We start from the raw sequence: 19,749 nt of genomic DNA, 5'->3' as shown, positions 1-19,749 counted from the left end.
AGAAATAGATATAGATATAGAGATAGATATAGGGATAGATATAGAGATATATAGATAGAAAGCTATAGAGAGAGATATAGAGATACAGTAGATATATAGATATAGATATAGAGATAGAGCGATAGATAGCGAGGGATATAGATATAGAGATAGATAGAGATAGATATATAGATATAAAGATAGAGATAGAGCGATAGATAGCGAGAGAGATAGATATAGAGATAGATAGATAGATACAGAGAAAAGATATAGAGATAGATAACGGATAGATAAATAGATAGATAGGTATAGAGATAGATAGATATAGATATTAGATAGAGATATATATAGATAAAGATAGATAGATATAGATGGTAGCTAGATAGATAATAAATATAGAGATAATAGATATAGAGATAGATAGAGTAAGATAGATAGATATAGAGATAGATAGATATAGAGATAGATGTAGAGATAGAAAGATAGATATAAAGATAGAGCGATAGATAGAGATAGATATAGAAATAGATAGATATAGATAATAGATAGAGATAGATATAGAGATAGATAGATATAGATAATAGATAGAGATAGCAAGATAGATAGATATAAGAGAGATATATAGATAGATAGATAGATACAGATAGAGAGAGCGAGAGATATATAAAAAAAACAAACAAACCACAATACTCACCTCTCCTCCTCGCTCCCACGCTGATCCCGGCTTCAGTGTCAGGAGCTGCCCCCTCTGCCAGACACACAGCGGGTGTGTGATGTAGTGACGTCATCGCGCACTGGCTGTGAGCCAGGAGCAGAGAGGACTGAGGGCGGCGCCGGCCCTGATGCAGAGCGGCTTACTGGGCTGGGGGCGGGGCCTCTGGGGGTGGAGACCTGAAATGATATGCTTCGCAGTGAATATTCATTTCTCTTTAGCAGCGGGGACAGGGGCTCCTGCCTCCTGACACCCGCTGCTGCTCCGCTGGCAGGGGCCCCCATAGCAGCTGCATGGTGTGCCACACACCACTGGCTGGGGGCCCCTGGAGCAGCGGGGGCCCTAGGCAACTGCTGGCCCTGTATGCCTGCAGGTGCCAGGGCCCACCAGATGCCAGGGCCCACCGGAGAATCCACCGGTTCTCCGGTGGGCCAGTCCGACGCTGGTTGTATGTACAGTTGTGTGGCGCTGGAGCGTCCTCTGCTGGTGACAGCAGCACATGACGGCCGTGGTGATTGCTGCAGCCGGCGCTCCTCAGGTGTGTGGCGCTGTGGGATGAGCAGCAGCTCCCGGGGTGATGGCTGCGCCCTGTGCGGGGCCCTGACTGCGCCTCTATGGCCTAAGAACGCCACGTGTCATCCCTGGGAATGTTTCTGGGTGTCTCTGATGTTCTGACTGCTGTGAGGGGGCTCCTCTCTATAATTATATGGTAAACGAGCAGATATGGCAGCCCCGAATATTCTTGTTTTTAAATGGAGGGAGGAGAGAGGTTAAAAACTATATATATAATTTATTATTTTTTTTGCACTGAAGGCCGCATCGGACCATAAGATGCCCCCTCCTCCTCCCAGCCAGCGTCGGACTGGCCCACTGGAGAACCGGAGGATTCTCCGGTGGGGCCTGGCACCTGCTGGCATAAGGGGCCAGCAGTTGCCTAGGGCCCCCCACTGTTCCAGGGGCCCCCAGCCAGTGGAGCAGCAGCGGGTGACAGGAGGCAGGAGCCCCTGTCCCCGCTGCTAAAGGGAAATGAATATTCACTGCTTCCCACGCCCACATGGGCGTGGGAAGCAGTGAATATCATTTCATGGTCTCCGCCCCCCCAGCACAGTGAGCTGCGATGCAGCCGTAAATCAGGGCCCATACCAGGGAGGATGATGAGCACGGCATGACGGCACAATGATCCCTGCCAGCTGGGCATCCACAGCCTCTACTTGTAAGTTTCCAGCTCCTACAGCTGCACACTTACCCGGGAGATGGTGAGCGCGGGGTGCTGAAGTCCTTGCCTCCCACCAGCCTGAACCCCCGGGGAGAGGGGCCATTGAGAGTGACAGTGTGTGCCATGGTCTTGTGCACCGGACCTACCTGCTCAGTGCCTGCTGCCCAGAGTCCTGCTCACCCGCCGCTGGCGTCACGTGGGAGGGTCTGGGGCCCGAATGCAGACTTGGGCCGTTGCTAGGTGACAGCGGCCGCGTTCCCTTTTTGCAGAGGTGGTCGGGATGTGGGGTCCCTATGTGACTCACCACCCCATGCTGACGCGTGAGACACTTACGGCCCAGACTGATCCCCACCATTGTTAGCAAGTGCGTATGGTCCAGCCATAAGTCGAATACGGGACCCAGGGGCCACATTTAGGCACCATTTTAAGCTACTTTTTGGTGTTACCCCGAGAATGTAAAAGATTGGCACTAAAATGTACAAATCACCGTCTGTCTGTCGCATTATATTGTATGAGGGAGGCTACCCAAACACCTGCTACATAACGAAGATTTGTGCTACCTTATATTATACCCGGATATTAGCGCGTTTTACCGCGCAATTGGTGGTCTTGTATTTATTTCTATATAGCTACATAGTGGGCCCCAAGAATGATTTTTCTCTGGTGGGTCCAAGGTGCTCCAGTCCGACGCTGCTCCCAGCTCAGGGCCCGCAGCATCGCCTCACTCCCGCCGCCAACTTGCTGCACCGTTACACCGCCCCTCATCCCCCTCCCCCCACCTCGAGTAAGCTACATTCAGACTGGGGGAAAAAAGTGTCTTGTAGTCTGCAAAATATGGCACTCGGTGTGTGCACATAGCCTCAGATGGATAGAAAAAAAGTCCATGCAATTTGCTTGCTCTAGAAGACGCTGCGCTTTTTGCTTAGTGCCAAACTCATCGTGGGAACATTAACTTTTTAATGGGCGTTTCCACAGTTTATTTTACATAGTAACATAGTTATTAAGGTTGAAGAAAGACTTTGAGGCTGGGTTCACATGTGGTGTTTTTTTCGCATTTCTGCGGCGGATTTTGCCGCGAAAACGCGAAAAATAACCATCCCCTGCATTCCTATGGGATTCCGCAATGCTGTGCTAATGCTGCGGTTTTTATCGCGGCGGAATCGCTTCGCGGTAAAAACCGCAGCATGCTCATTAATTTTGCGGAATCGTGGCGATCCTGCACCCATAGGAATGCATTGTTCCGCTTACTTCCCACATGTGGCTGTGCACACCATGCGAAAAGTAAGCAGAACATTTGCGGATGGTACCCACGGTCCGGAGGAGAGGAGACTGTCCTCCGGGCTTTGGGTACCATATCCCTGTAAAAAATAGAATATAAAATAAAAAATATTGTTATTCTCACCTTCCGACGTCCTGCGCAGCCTTCCCGCCTCTCTACACGCTCCCGCCGGTCCCAGTAAGCCTTTGCGAGTGACGACGTCCGTTCTCGCGGGATTGCGAAGTCTCGCGGTCATTCGCGCAACGTCATCGCGAATGACCGAGAGACGTTGCGATCCCACGAGAACGAACGTCATCGCGGTCATTCTCGCAAAGGATTACCGAGAACGAGAGCATGGAGAGAGGCGGGAAGGCTGCGCGGGATGCCGGAAGATGAGAATAACAATATTTTTTATTATTATTATTTACATTCTATCTTTTACTACTGATGCTGCATAGGCGGCCTCAATAGTAAAAAGTTGGTCACACTCGTCAAACACTATGTTTGACGAGTGTGACCAACCTGTCAATCAGTTCTCCAAGCGATGCTACAGATCACTTGGAAAACGCTAGCATTCTGCAAACTAATTACGCTTGCAAAATGCTAGTTTTTCCACGGGAATTTAAAATGCGGTTTTCCCGCTGAATGGAAATCCAGAATTCTCGCGGTAATTTCCGTGAGAGTTCCGCTACGTGTGCACCCAGCCTTAGTCCATCTAGTTCAACCCATATCCTGTCCTCACTTGCCCTAACATGTTGATCCAGAGGAAGGCAAAAAAAAACCCATGTGGCAAACAGTAAGCTTCACATTGGGGGAAAAAAAAACTCCTTCCCGACTCTATATACGGCAATCAGACTAGCTCCCTGGATCAACGCAGTATTAAGGAAACTAGTGTATATACCCTGTAATATTATACTTTCCAAGAAAGGCATCCAGTCCCTTCTTAGTAGGGAATCACTCATTACAACATCATATGGCAGAGAGTTCCATAGTCTCACTGCTCTTACAGTAAAGAATCCGCGTCTGTGAGTATGCTGAAACCTTCTTTCCTCCAGACGTAGAGGATGTCCCCTTGTCCCCGTCACAGGTCTAAGAGTAAAAAGATCATTAGAAAGGTCTTTGTATTGTCCACGCATATATTTATACATTGTAATAAGATCACCCCTAAGCCTTCGATTCTCCAAACTAAATAACCCCAAGTGTAATAACCTGTCTTGGTATTGCAGACCCCCCAGTTCCCTAATAACCTTGGTCGCTCTTCTCTGCACCCGCTCCAGTTCAGCTATGTCTTTCTTATACACCGGAGACCAGAACTGTACGCAGTATTCTAAGTGTGGTCGCACTAGTGACTTATATAGAGGTAAAATTATGTTCTCCTCATGAGCATCTACGCCTCTTTTAATGCCTCCCATTACTTTACTGAATAAAATATGGCTATAAAAATACCAGGAGCTCCTGAGCCTCCGTCTCGCTGTCCGGTGCTCCGCTAATCCCAGTGGTGCTGTCAGGGATTGATCCTTTAGATACGGGCTGCTCGCTAATAGTCTTGTGATCACAGCAGCATAGGCACAGAATTAGGCCGGGGTTACACTTGTGAGAAACTCGCACCTCAATACGTGGCAGTGCCGGGTAGTATTGAGACTCGTGCGCGTTTCTCGCAGTGTGACCCTGGCCTTAAGCAGATGCTGAGTGTGAACACACAGGGGGTGCAGACTTTTTACTGTCTGTAACGTGGCATATAGTATGTGTCTCCTATAGTCTGAGGACTCTGCACCGAATTAATGAGACATATATTCCTTATAGGCTTCCTTTATCATAAATTTTTAATTTTATTTTCAGGTGCAGAAAGTCTCCTGTCCCCAGCAACGCTTACAGGATTCTCTGGACAAGATCTATTGGAAAGCAGCGTGTGCAGGGACCAGGCTGTCTGTTTGGTATGTCGGCTTCTTTCTTATTCTAGACTTCATAGACCTGTAGTCCTCACTTCCGTATTCCGTCAGAGCTGTTCATTGGCGTCAGTGTGCCGAGTCGAGCGGCGACTATCCTTTTATAACCCCTAATGATGTCACACGGCCAATCACAGTAATGCCACAGCCAAGATGGGGGGGTACATACAAAGTTATAGATATCGTTAATGGGTCCCCCTCCCAGGGCCCGATGAGCTTCAATGGGAGATTTCACGGCAGCTGGGACCCGGCCCGTGGCCCTGGGCGCCCATTGTGAAAGGGGAATGTTCAGTGTGCTTATGATGAGTGATTCGTGACGCCACCTGTGGTGCTCGGCAATGAAGATGTAAGCCGACGCTGCAGACAGATCCTCTGGGGCAGATGGTGTGGTGCAGCAATGATGTTATAGCCCTCCACAGGCAGGGCTGTAGTGCCAGGGCAGAGTAGGTGAAGTGACACGTAGATGGTGTAGTGTCAGGTGCAAGGGATGTAGCCGTTCTGGGCAGGTTGGCGCAGGAATAAGTGGAGGACACCAGGGCATGTAGTTCCAAAGCTTTACTCAGTCTGTTGCAGGTACAGGTGCCCGCATCCGTGCCGTGTCCTTCGGGTCAGGAGCTCAGCCAACTTCCAGGCAAGATGAAGTACTCCTTTCCAACACTCCGCCAACATATGTGCCTTTTCTGAACGTCTCCTCTTATAGCGCCTTTGAGTGAAGTACTCCCAGTACTGAGTTACACTGGAGTTCCTCCTGTCAGATGTTCCTATGAACTCTACTTGTACGGCAGACAGCTGTAGCCTGCTTCGGGGACTTCTTGCTACTCAGTCCCGGCTCACTAATATGTTGCTGTTGTGCCCCCAAGTCTTGTGTGGGAATCACTACTTCTATTCCTCCGGTGTCTGCTGCAGGACCATTAGTATCCGTACAATCTCGGGGACCGGATCCCGGCCTTGCGCTTAGAACTTGAAAAGGGTTCTCCTCTAACCCTGGTCCTTGTTCCGTTCTAATCCTTCTTCCCAATGGAGAATCAAGCTTTCTTTCTCTGTCTCTTTCCTGTGCCAGCAGACCCAGATCACTGTGGCCTGCTGCAGCACTTCTTTCTTCCATCCCTCTCCCGGAGATCTTTTTCTCACTCTCTGTCCTTCTACATCCTCACTCACTGACTGAGTGACTGACTGAACCACTGGCTCAACTCTTCCCGCTCTTTTATGTGAACTAAACTCCACCCACCTCCCAGCACGTTTTGTGTTCCAAGCAGGGAGCCGCCAAAAGTGCTTTGCTACACTACTTTGTGATGTGTGGTCAGGTGTCTCCACCTTACCTGGATAGTGGGGTATCACACCTCAGGAGGAGGTGCAGTACCTCTGTGGCGACTGAACCCTCAGGGGCGCCACATACCCCCCCATTAAACACAGCATGTCCGCAGGCTGCAAGAAAACAAAAGTGAACATACAAACTTTTTGTAATGTAAAACAGTTCTTATCTAATCTCAATATGAGAGGCACTGTCACTCGAATGTTGCAAACAATTTTAACTAACTATCTTTAAAGTTATGCTATCTAATTTAAAGTGCTATTTCAAGCATTATCACTGCTTACACATTTTCTACTTTCTCTTATTAACCCTATGTGACAACCGTGGATGCCTGGTTCGTCACCTGCATTTTCCCAATCTTCATCTTTATTCAAATTTCTTTATTAAAACGTTCCTATTAGTCATGGCTATTAACTAGATTCTATATAAAAGCTATTCTCTATTAATACTGTCATAAGGCACATTATAAAATACTTCACATCAAAACTTCAATAATTCTTGTAAGTGCTGGACACCGCTCCCATCCGGGATCTCTTGCAGTGTCCTTTTGGTAGGAGCCATGCTCCACGATGAGGTAGTTCTTATTCATAAGAGGCCTATGTAAAACCAAGAAAGGGCACCTAAAGAGGTGCAAACTATTTACATTAAAGTTCTGGATCACTCAGTGTTCATGATCTCCACAGTTCCAATATGAAAAACACTGCCAATAAAACTGGGCAACAACTGGAAAAACAAAACAAAAGCATGATGAACAAACTAAACATAGAAAAACAGGCACAAAGGTGCAAATACCCTCCTGGGTAACAGTTAGTTATGGCTAGTTGTCCCCTCCTGAGGTTCTGGAAGCTGGTTTTCTTGGCTGCTTCCAGGGGAGCACTTCAGGGCACTCTTGTCCTGCTGACTGGTTCACATAAGACGAGGTGGTGGCAGCTGGTGCAATTGCTGCCTGGGGTACAGCTGGTGTGGCTACCTGTACCGTGGGGTGGTTGACAGGGATAGATGTTGCCTGCCTGGTGTTGGTAGGTGGAATCCTTACAGTGGGTGGCACTCCTGCTGGGAGAACATAAGCGTGTTCCTCCTTATAGGCCGCAATGAAGTCTTCAGGAATGCGGCGCAAGTTCAGCGTGTACCATCCACTCAGTCCCTCAGGCCGGATAAAGGTTACATATTCCCCCGGTTGCAGGTCTCTAGCAGGGTGTCCCTTCCTCAGGTGTGAAAAATGAGGATGAATGAACTCATGGAGATCAACATCCAACACTGCGGAGACACCATCACATGTTTATCAACGCAGTGATTCTAGAGCAGGGGTCCTCAAACTTTTTAAACAGGGGGCCAGTTCACGGTCCCTCAGACCATTGGAGGGCCGGAATATAGTTTTAAAAAAAAAAAACTATGAACAAATTCCTGTGCACACTGCACATGTCTTATTTAGAAGTAAAAAGAAACAAAACCGGAACAAATACAATATTTAAAATGAAGAACAAGTAAAGTGTTAAAAGTTAAATCATCAAATCTTTCCAATATTTCAGTGGGAACTGTGGGCCTGCTTCTGGCTAATGAGACGGTCAGTGGCCGGTTCCATGTTTGTCACTGCTAGCTGTAACCAGTGATGCCAGCGTTTATCAGTCTAGATCTGGTTGGAGATTTCAGATGTTTCCTTCTGGAAAAAGTCTGGTCACAGACATAAGTGCTGCCAAAGATCGCTGCCATTGTGAGTGCATGGTTCCTGAGATTAGGGTATGTCTCAGAGGGGAGAGGTGCATAGAAATTAGGAAGGCTGCTTGACTTGAATGCATCTTTCAGAGAGTCACAATTCTGTAGTTCAGCCAGTTCCATTTGGTAAACTGTATCCACATTTTCAATGTCAATAGAAAATGGGTTACGGAAAAGCTGTATGTCCGGTCCATGGAGATGAAGCTCTTTAAATCTAAATTGGAACTGCTTTAGTAAGATTTCCAGTGAATCCACACGTTTTGTTTCGGAATGCAACCAGTGGTTTTTCTGCTAACAAATTTTGAGTTCTGGGGAGATGGCAGAAATTTTCCTCCTTCACTTGTTTGATGAGGAGGCCTAATTTTACTTCAAATGCTTCCACATGTGATTGCATATCACAGATGAGTTTCCCCTTTCCTTGAAGTTGCACATTGAAACTGTTAACCCCTTCACCCCCAAGAGTGGTTTGCACGTTCATGACCGGGCCAATTTTTACAATTCTGACCACTGTACCTTTATGAGGTCATATCTCTGGAACCCTTCCATGGATCCCGGTGATTCTGACATTGTTTTCTCGTGACATATTGTACTTCATGTTAGTGGTAACATTTCATTCAAATAACTTGCGTTTATTTGTGAGAAAAACGGAAATTTGGCGAAAATGTAGAAAATTTCGCAATTTTCCAACTTTGAATTTTTATGCCCTTAAATCACAGTGATACGGCACACAAAAAACTTGATAACTAACATTTCTCACATGTTTACTTTACATCAGCACAATTTTGGAACCAAAATTTTTTTGGGTTAGGAAGTTATAAGGGTTAAAAGTTGACCAGCGATTTCTCATTTTTACAACACCATTTTATTTTTAGGACCACATCACATTTGAAGCCACTGTGAGGGGTCTATATGATAGAAAATACCCAAAAGTGACACCATTCTAAAAACTGCACCCCTTAAGGTGCTCAAAACAACATTCAAGAAGTTTATTAACCCTTTAGGTGCGTCACAGGAATTTTTTTGAATATTTAAAAAAAAAAAATGAACATCTAACTTTTTTTCACAAAAAAAATACTTCAGGTTCAATTTTTTTTATTTTACCAAGGGTAACAGGAGAAATTGGACTGCAAAAGTTATTGTGCAATTTGTCCTGAGTACGCTGATACCTGATATGTGGGGGGGAACGACTGTTTCGGCGCATGGCAGAGCTCAGAATGGAAGGAGCGCCGTTTAACTTTTTCAATGCAAAATTGGCTGGAATTCAGATCGGACGCCATGTCACGTTTGGAGAGTCCCTGATGTACCTAAACAGTGGAAACCCCCTACAAGTGACCCCATTTTGGAAACTAGACCCCCTAAGGAACTTATCTAGATATGTGGTGAGAACTTTGAACCCACAAGGGCTTTACAGAAGTTTATAACGTACAGCGGTACAATTAAAAAAATCATATTTTTTCCACAAAAATGATCTTTTCACCCCAATTTTTATTTTCCCAAGGGTAACAGGACCCTAAAAGTTATTGTGCAATTTGTCCTGAGTACGCTGATACCCCACATGTGGGGGTAAACCACTATTTGGGCGCATGGCAGAGCTCGGAAGGGAAGCAGCGCCATTTGACGCTTTGGGCTGGAATTGAGATCGGACACCATGTCGCGATTGGAAAACCCCTGATGTACCAAAACAGTGGAAACCCCCCACAAATGACATCATTTTGGAAACTAGACCCCCTAAGGAACTTATCTAGATGTGTGGTGAGAACTTTGAACCCCCAAGGGCTTCACAGAAGTTTATAATGCCAGGGCATGAAAATAAAAAAATCGTATTTTTTCCACAAACATGATCAATTAGTCCCCAATTTTTTTTATTTTCCCAAGGGTAACAGGAGAAATTGGACCCCAAAAGTTGTTGTCCAATTTGTCCTGAGTACGCTGACACCCCATATGTGGGAGAAAACTACTGTATGGACACACGTCAGGGCCTCGGAAGGGAAGCAGTGACGTTTTGGAATGCAGACTTTGATGGAATGGTCTGCGGGTGTCATGTGCATTTGGAGAGCCCCTGATGTACCTAAACTATTGAAACTCCCCACAAGTGACCCCATTTTGGACACTAGACCCCCCACGGAACTTATCTAGATGTGTGGTGAGCACTTTGAACCCCCAAGTGCTTCACAGAAGTTTATAACACTCGGACGTGAAAATAAAAAAATCATTTTTTTCCTCAAAAATGATATTTTTGCCCCCAATTTTTTATTTTCCTAAGGGTGACAGGAGAAATTGGACCCCAAAAATTGTTTTGCAATTTGTCCTGAGTAGGCTGATACCCTACATGTGGGGGTAAAACACTGTTTGGGCGCATGGCAGAGCTTGGAAGGGAAGGAGCACCATTTGACTTTTTCAACGCAGAATTGGCCGGAATTGAGATCAGACGCCATGTTGCGTTTGGAGAACACCTGATGTGCCCAAACAGTGGAAACCCCCAATTCTAACTCCAACCCGAACCCCAACACCCCCTAACCCTGATCTCAGCCCTAACCCTAGCCCTAACCCTAATGGGAAAATGGAAATAAATACATTTTCTTTTAGTTTTATTATTTTTCCCTAACTAAGGGGGTGATAACGAGGGGTTTGATTTACTATTTATGGCGGTTTTTATTTTTGGCGGCTGTCACACGCTAAAAGACGCTTTTTATTGTAAAAATAGTTTTTGCATCACCACATATTGAGAGCTATAATTTTTCCGTATTTTGACCCACCGAGTCATGTGAGGTCTTATTTTTTGCGGGACGAGTTGACTTTTTTATTGGTACCATTTTCGGGCACGTGACATTTTTTGATCGCTTTTTATTCCGATTTTTGGGACGCAGAATGAACAAAAACCAGCGTTTCATGAATTTCTTTTGGGGGGGTGCGTTTATACCGTTCCGCGTGCGGTAAAATTGATGATACGGTTTTATTCTTTGGGTCAGTACAGTTACAGCGATACCTCATTTAGGTCGTTTTTTTATGTTTTGTCGGTTTTATGCAATGAAAACTATTTTATATAAAAAATAATTATTTTTGCATCGCTTTATTCTGCGAGCTATAACTTTTTTTATTTTTTCGCTGATGATGCTGTGTGGCAGCTCGTTTTTTGCGGGACAAGATGAAGTTTTCAGCGGTACCATGGATATTTGTATGTGTCTTTTTGATCGCGCGTTATTACACTTTTTGTTTGGCGGTTTGATAATAAATCATTATTTTTTGCTTCGTTTTTTATATTTATTTTTTAAGGGGTTCGCTAAAGGGGTTAATTAATGGGACAGTTTTATAGGGCGGGGCGTTACGGACGCGGCGATACCTAATATGTGTACTTTTATTGTTTGGTTTTTTTTTTTTGCTTTATTAAATAGTCCTGCGTTTGCAGGCACTGAGGAAGCCAGCTTCCTGCAGGCCCCCGACGCCATCTTGGATTTGGGGGGCCTGCAGGAAAGGAGCCCCCCTCCGCAGCGCTGCACATTGCGCTGCCGTGGGGGGCTCAGGGAAGCACGGAGGGAGCCCCCTCCCTGCCTATGCTTCCCTTTAACCCCCGGTACACCGCGATCATGTTTGATTGCGGTGTGCAAGGGGATAACGTTCCGGGGGCGGTCCGTGACCGCCCCTGACACATTGTGCCGGGTGTCAGCTGTGATAATCAGCTGACACCCGGCCGCGATCAGCGGCGCTCACCACGTGGGCGCCGCTGATCGCGGTAGACGTACTATCCCGTCCATGGGCATAGGGGCCCGGGTCCCATGGACGGGATAGTACGTCTGATGTCAGGAAGGGGTTAAGTAACTCTGTTATATCTGTCAGAAAGGCGAGGTGCCATTTCCATTCTGCATCATTGAGATTTGGTATTTATTTGTTTTTTGAAAGCAGAAATTCTGTAATCTGTGGAAGCAAGTCATAGAAACGTTTCAAAGCTCTCCCTCGACTCAGCCGACGGACTTCTGTGTGGCACAGAACATCTTCATAGCCAACATTTAGCCCAGACAGAAATTCCTGAAATTGTCTGTGGTTTAATAATGCATTAGCTCTAATGAAGTTAACACAAGATACCACAATTTTCATAACAGAGTCCCACTTCAGTGATTTACCACACAGCGCCTGTTGGTGGATGAGGCAGTGTATGGCTATTGGATGAGAATGGTTATGCTTGTCCATCTCTTGGTTAATACGAGCAATTACTCCTTTCTTAGACCCCACCATGCTAGGAGCGCCATCAGTTGTCACACTGGCTAGTTTAGCCCAGTCCAGCTCCAAACCTTTTCATAGATCTCCTCTCCTGGAGTTGTTCCTTTGATGCTTTGCAGTGCAGCAAGCTCTTCTGTGACTTCGAAATAATCATTCGTCCCACGAATAAAAATTAGAAGTTGTGCAGAATCACGAATATCATTACTTTGGTCAAGTGCCGTGGAAAAATAGGAAAGTTTTTTTGCGGAGTTTTGCAAATGCTGATGCAAATTTGTCTCCCATTTCTTCAATCCTTCGTGTAATTGTAGGTCCTGAAAGACTCACTGTACTAAATAAATCGACCTTCTCTGGACACATCTCTTTGGCAACAGAAAGAAGGCATTCTTTAACAAATTCTCCCTCCACGAATGGTCTGCCAGTGCACGCTATTAGCTTGGCAACTTGAAAACTTGCTCGCGGTGATGAAATATTTAGCTGCTTCTGCTTCACAAAAGTATTTTGCTGAGTTGTCAATGTATTTTATAGTTTTAATATTTTATCTTCACTTCTCCGACCAAGCAATCATATTTATCTTCATGTTGAGTTTGATAGTGTCGACGCAAATTGTGTTCTTTGAACACAGACACTATATTCTGGCATATCAAACACACAGCTCTTTCCTTGTACTGCATGAAAAAGTAATCCTAAGTCCACTGCTCCTTGAATATCCTACACTCCGAGTCAATTTTTCTCTTTCTCGATGTCATTGTTTCCTAGGGATTCAAAATTGCTGTTAGTAAAATACCAACATATATACAGCGCTACAAAAACAATATACCAGCAATAAACTTGCCCATACAGAGACATACAGACTGCACTGCCCATCAGTGCAATGTGATCAGCGCCTTTCAATGCAGCTTTGCCAGTCCCCAATAGGCAGCATAGTAGTTCCCCCATAGGCAGCATAGTAGTTCCCCCATAGGCAGCATAGTAGTTCCCCCATAGGCAGCATAGTAGTTCCCCCATAGGCGGCATAGTAGTTCCCCCATAGGCGGCATAGTAGTTCCCCCATAGGCAGCATAGTAGTTCCCCCATAGGCAGCATAGTAGTTCCCCCATAGGCAGCATAGTAGTTCCCCCATAGGCAGCATAGTAGTTCCCCCATAGGCGGCATAGTAGTTCCCCCATAGGCAGCATAGTAGTTCCCCCATAGGCAGCATAGTAGTTCCCCCATAGGCAGCATAGTAGTTCCCCCATAGGCAGCATAGTAGTTCCCCCATAGGCAGCATAGTAGTTCCCCCATAGGCGGCATAGTAGTTCCCCCATAGGCGGCATAGTAGTTCCCCCATAGGCGGCATAGTAGTTCCCCCATAGGCGGCATAGTAGTTCCCCCATAGGCGGCATAGTAGTCCCCCATAAGCAGCATAATCCCCCGTAGGCGGCATAGTAGTCCCCCTTAAACAGCATAATCCCCCATAGGCGGCATAGTAGTCCCCCAAAAACAGCAAAATCCCACATAGGCGGCATAGTAGTCCCCCATAGGCCGGGCCGCTCTTCTCCGTCTTCTTGCACAGGCGGCAGGACGTCATCAGGCTGTGCAGGCGGCGTGATGATCACGTCGTCTGTGCTACATATGGAAGGCCGCAAGTCCTTCCTCGCCACCTTGTAGCTCCGCCCAGGAATAAAGGGCCCGCCGGCATTGAAATCAGGTAGTGATGTTCAATGTCGGCGGGACCGACGGGCCAGATAAATGTCCTCGGCAGGCCGCAGTTTGAGGACCCATGTTCTAGAGCAGTGCCCCCATCCCTTATGGGAAATATGTAAAAACATGCAAAACACAAGCCGCGGAGACACCATCACATACTTCTCAACGCAAGCAATGACTAGCCAGGTCTTCCTCAGGTGTGACTCCACATCTCGCCAGCTGAAGAACAGGTCACTGATCCTCTTGGGGTCTGCAATGAACCCAAACCCCCTTTCATGGTTCACATTGAGGACCTGTCCCCATCCAGCCGAGTCCCAGGGACCATAGTGACCTGCACGGACCTTTTCCTTCCGGTCCAGATCTGGGCCTAGCACAGCCAGCCTCCTCTGTTCTCTCTCCCTCTGCTCCGCTGCCAGTTGGCGGAGGGTCTGCTGGCAATAGGACTCCTCTGTTAGGAGTCAGGTTTCTGCGGTCGCTATGCAGGAATCCAGACCCTCACATTCTGCAGTCTCCTGCTCTTTATCCACTGCAGAGGAGATTGTGGGTCGCCCTCCCAGGGCCGTGGGGTACTCGGTACCGGGCCGGTGTCGGCGGGATATGTCACAGCAGCGGTGATCCGGTCCGTGGCCCTGGGCGCCCAAGTAATGGCGGGAATTGGAAATGGTGGGATGTAGTTAATGGAATAGTTTGTGACGCCACCTGTGGTGTACGGCAAGTGAGATGTTAGGCCGACGCTGCTTGCAGATCCTCTGGGGCTGGTGTGTTGCAGCCAAGATGGTGTAGCTCCCCACAGGTGGAGCTGTAGCCCCAGGGCAGTGTAGATGTAGGGAGAAGAGGAGAGGCGCAGGTGGTGTGGAAGCTGGTACCCAGATGTAGCAGTGCTGGGTGTGTTGGCGCAAGAATCAATGGAGGACACCAGGGCTTGTAGTTCCAAAGCTTTACTCAGTCTGTAGTACACACAGGTGCCGGCCTCCGTACTGTGTCCTCCGGGTCAGGGACTCAGCCAACCTCCAGGCAAGATGGAATGCTCCCTTCCCACACTCCGCCAACATGTGCCTTTCTGAGCGTCTCCTCTTATAGCGCCTTTTAGTGTGAAGATCTCCTAGTACTGAGTTACACTGGAGTTCCTCCTGTCAGATGTTCCTATGAACTCTACTTGTACAGCAGACAGCTGTAGCCTGCTTTGGGGACTCCTTGCTACTAAGTCCCGGCTCACTAATATGTTGCTGTTGTGCCCCTAAGTCTTGTGTGGGAATAAAGTGGTCACTACTTCTATTCCTCCGGTGTCTGCTGCAGGACCATTAGTATCCGTACAACCTCGCGGACCGGACCCCGGCCTTGCGCATAGAACTTGATAAGGGGTTCTCCTCTAACCCTGGTCCTTGTTCTCTTATTCTCCTTACGTTCTGTGCTAATCCTTCTTCCCAATGGAGAATCAAGCTTCCCTTCTGTCTCTTTCCTGTGCCAGCAGTCCCAGATCACTGTGGCCTGCTGCACTTCCTTCTTCCGTTCCTCTCCCGGGGATCTTCTTTCTCACTCTGTCCTTCTATATCCTCACTCACTGACTGAGTGACTGAACCACTGACTCAACTCTTCCCGCTCTTTTATGTGAACTAAACTCCACCCACCTCCCAGCATGTTTCGTGTTCCAAGCAGGGAGCCACCAAGGGGTGCTATGCTACACTCCAAGCAGGGAGCCGCCGAAGGTGCTTTGCTACACTACTTTGTGGTGTGTGGTCAGGTGTCTCCACCTTACCTGGATAGGGGGGTACCATACCTCAGGAGGAGGTGCAGTACCTCTGTGGCGTCTGAACCCTCAGGGGCGCCACATTAACAGTAAACAAATTTACTATGACAGACTGGTTCAGAGGGGAGAGGACCCTGTGCTTGCGGACTTGCATTCTACGGGATAGTGGGGAAGAGACAGAAGGTCGGGGGTGCAGCAGCTCAGTCGGTGGTGAAGCAGCAGAATGGTTATTGCAGGCTGTAAGTTTTCCTGAAAAGATGGGTTTACAGGTTCCGTTTGAAGGATCCGAGGGTGGTGGATAATCGGGCATGTTGAGCCATGGAATTCCAGAGGATAGGGGATATTCGAGAGAAATCTTGGAGGTGGTTGTGTGAGGAACGAATAAGTGTGGAGGAAAGTAGGAGGTCTTGGGAGGATCGAAGGTTATGTGAGGGAAGATACTGGGAGATTAGTTCAGAGATATAGGGAGGGGACAGGTTGTGGATGGCTTTGTAGCTCAGTGTTAGTAGTTTGAACTGGATGTGTTGTGATTGAGTCACCGTAGGAGGCAGACACAAAAATAGAAGCTACGTCCAGAAAACCAGAGAAGTTGGCAACTATCAGATTGCAGACCCCTGAACCTATCAACACAACTAGCAGTAGCCGTGGGGGGTTCCTACGATGCCCTAGACCCCTCGATCACAGCCGGAGCGCTAAATAGCCTAAAGACAGAAAAGGAAATCTAAACTGCCCCAGAGCAGACCCCAAAGTAAAAGGCAGCCCCCAACATATAATGACGGTGAAGCAAGATGAAAAAACACTCACACAGATAGAAAGATAGGCTGAGCAAACGATGGGGCCCAAGCTAGCTAAACAGAACAGGAAAGGAAGGTTGCTGTCTGCAGTCTGCCAAAACCCTATCAAAGACATAAGCCAACAAGCTGATATGAAAAAGACCCTGAAACAGCTAGGCTTCAAAAACTAAATCAGCACTCAAGTATTTTCAGAAGACAGAGCTAAAGGAATTCAGCACACCCCAGCAGGGAATGGCAGAAATCCAGAAAACAAAGCAAAACAAAGTCTAAGCACAAATGCAAAAAGCCGAGCAGAAAACTTAGCTTTAGAGGAGCAGGAATTCAGACTGGTCTCCAAGGATCCCACAGAAAACACCCGCAGGGCAGAAGGGCGTCGGTAGCCTTATATCCAGTCAGTCACTCCACTCAGCCAGTCATCATCATCAGACTCAGGTGTTTGATAATCAGGCTCACTACCTTTCTTTACCAGAAGAGGGAGTTCCTCGGGCCTCAGTAGTGAAGGGAAAAATGAGCTCACAACATGGATGCGTTGGTGAATTGGGAGCCAGTGGAGTGATTTGCAGAGGGGAGAGACAGGGGAGTAGCGAGGAGAGAGATGGATTAGTTGGGCAACAGAGTTGAGGACAGACTGGAGTGGTGCAAGAGAGTTAGCAGGGAGGCCACAGAGGGTAGTGTTGCAGTAGTCAAGACGGGAGATAATGAGGTCATGTACAAAGGTTTTAGTAGATTAAGGGCTGAGGAAGGGACGGATTCTGGAAATATTTTTGAGTTGGAGGTGGCAAGAGTTTGCCCTGTCCTTCAAACCACACGTCTAGAGTTACTAAGACAGCGGATTTCTGGTGCGGGAGAGAGCGTGATGCCGTTTACCATAATAGATTGGGTAGGGAAGATACTTGAGATGGAGGAAAGATAATGAGTTCAGTTTTGTCTACATTGAGTTTTAGGAAGCGAGAGGTGAAAAAGGAGAATATGGCTGATGGACACTCCGGGATTCTGGACAGCAGAGAGGTGACATCTGGGCCAGAGAGGTAGATCTGAGTGTCTGCATGTGGGTGGTACTGGAAGCCATGGGACTTTGAGTAGTCCTAGGCCAAGAGTATAGATGGAAAAAAGTAGGGGCCCCAGGACAGAGCCTTGGGGGGACTCCAACAAAGAGGGCGGGATGAGGAAGTAGTGTGGGAGTGGGAAACGCTGAATGTGAGAAAGGTATGAGGCAATCCAGGACAGGGCAAGGTCTTTGATGCCAAGGGAAGAAAATCTGTAGCAGTAGGCAGTGGTCAACTGTGTCAAAGGCAGAGGACAGGTCGAGGAGGATGGAGAACTGTCTGTTAGCTTGGGCTCTGAGTAAGTCATTAGTAATTTTGGTCAGGGCAGTTTTGGTGGAGTGGTGGGGGGCAGAAGCCAGATTGGAGGGAGTTAGATGAGAGGTGGGAGGAAAGTTGAGCGTGGACATGCTGTTCAAGGAGTTTGGAAGCAAACGGGAGCAGTGATATGGGGCGATAGCTGGGCATAGCAGTTGGGTCAAGGTTTGATTTTTTTGAGGATGGGTGTTATGGTGACAGAGGGGAAGGTACCAGATGTTAGGGATAGGTTGAAGAGGTGGGTTAGGGCTGGAATGATCATGTTGGTGAGGTTGGGGAGCAAGTGGGAAGGGATGGGGTCAAGTGCACAGGTGGTGAGGTGTGATTTGGAAAGGAGATGAGTAAGCTCTCCTTCAGTGATGTTGGAGAGGGAGGTTATTAGGGAACGGCAGAGGTCTAGTATGTGGAGTGGTTGGGGTGGTGGAACTGTAAAGGTTTGCCTTGTTTGGTCGATCTTGTTTTTGAAGTAGGTGACAAAGTCCTCAGCAGAGATGACTGGAGTTGGAGGTGGCAGTGGTGGGCGGAGGAGAGAGTTGAATGTGCTGAACAGTTGTTTTGGGTTGTGGGATAGTGAAGATACAAGGTTTGTGAAATAGGTCTGTTTAGCAGCGGTGAGGGCTGATTTAAAGGCAAGTGTAGCTTGTTTGAAAGCAGTGAAGTCGTCTGGCAGGCATGTTTTCTTCCAACGTCGCTCCAAGACCCTGGATGCTTGACAAAGTTTTTTGGTGAGGTTGTTGTGCCAGGGTTGCCTATTGATTTGTTGCACTTTGCCATGCATGAGAGTGGCGACTGAGTCTGTGGTTGATGTGAGGGTGGCGTTGCAGAAAGCGGTGGCACTGTCCATGTTGTGGAGTGAAGATATGGAGGACAGAGGTAGAAGAGTCTGTGAGTGTCTAGGTGTGCGAGGTTTCTGCGAGGATGTGCTAGTGGCTGGACATGGGGGCAGGTGAGAAGGACGAGGATGCGGATAAAATGTATTCAGTTCATAAATGTCCCAATTGTAGTTGGGCTCAACGCAAGATTTGTACCTTCTCCATGCTTTGGACTCATTCTTATTTTTTTTTCTTACATGTATTGACACAAAATAGTCATGTAAAAGTGGCCTAAGTAGATTTCTTTCTGTTATGGTATGTTAGGGTATGTTTCCATGTTCCAGATTGTCAGCGGTTACCCGCCCTGCCCAAAGTGCTGCCCCCTTCTCTACGCGCTATGATTCACCACATCCTATATTATATTATTATTTACATAAGGAGATACATACAAATTACAAATATCTCTTACAGTAAACAAACTAACAATGACAGACTGATACAGAGGGGAGAGGACCCTGCCTGTTGTAAACTCATTTTCTGGTTTACCTCTGGCTTCTGGTGAGGGTGGTGGAGCTGGCTGTGTTGACGGAGAAGTCGTGAGTTCTCCATCCGGGCTCCCTCTAGTGGTGACAGTAGGTAATGAAGCTGATCTAAATGGCAGAGACCTGCCACCTGAGGAGGACTGTGAGTGGACATCAGGAGTCTCTGACTGGATTTAAGACAGCCGACTCCCTAATTTTGTGCTGGTGATTTTTCCTGCCCTGAGGTTCTGGTTTCCAGTTCTGTTCCTGCCTTCTCAAGCTGTGTGCTCTGTTTTCACATGAGATTTGGTCTGTTTACTCAGTTTTTGTGGTCAGCCAGCCCCTGCTGGGGCTGTGCTGAATTTCCATTCTTATGTCTCTGTTTATGCCAGTTTGCTTTTTGTCCCTGATCAGATTGGTCTCTTTTTGCTCTGTCTTCAACGTTTTTTCCCGACGCCGCAACGGCTATTTTCTCCGGAT

Source organism: Dendrobates tinctorius, unplaced genomic scaffold (genome assembly GCF_039654945.1).
Source record: "Dendrobates tinctorius isolate UK_male_01 unplaced genomic scaffold, ASM3965494v1 ptg000136l, whole genome shotgun sequence".
Classification (NCBI taxonomy): domain Eukaryota; kingdom Metazoa; phylum Chordata; class Amphibia; order Anura; family Dendrobatidae; genus Dendrobates; species Dendrobates tinctorius.
The sequence above is the reverse complement of the archived record's forward strand: the minus strand, read 5'-3'. Positions refer to the sequence as shown.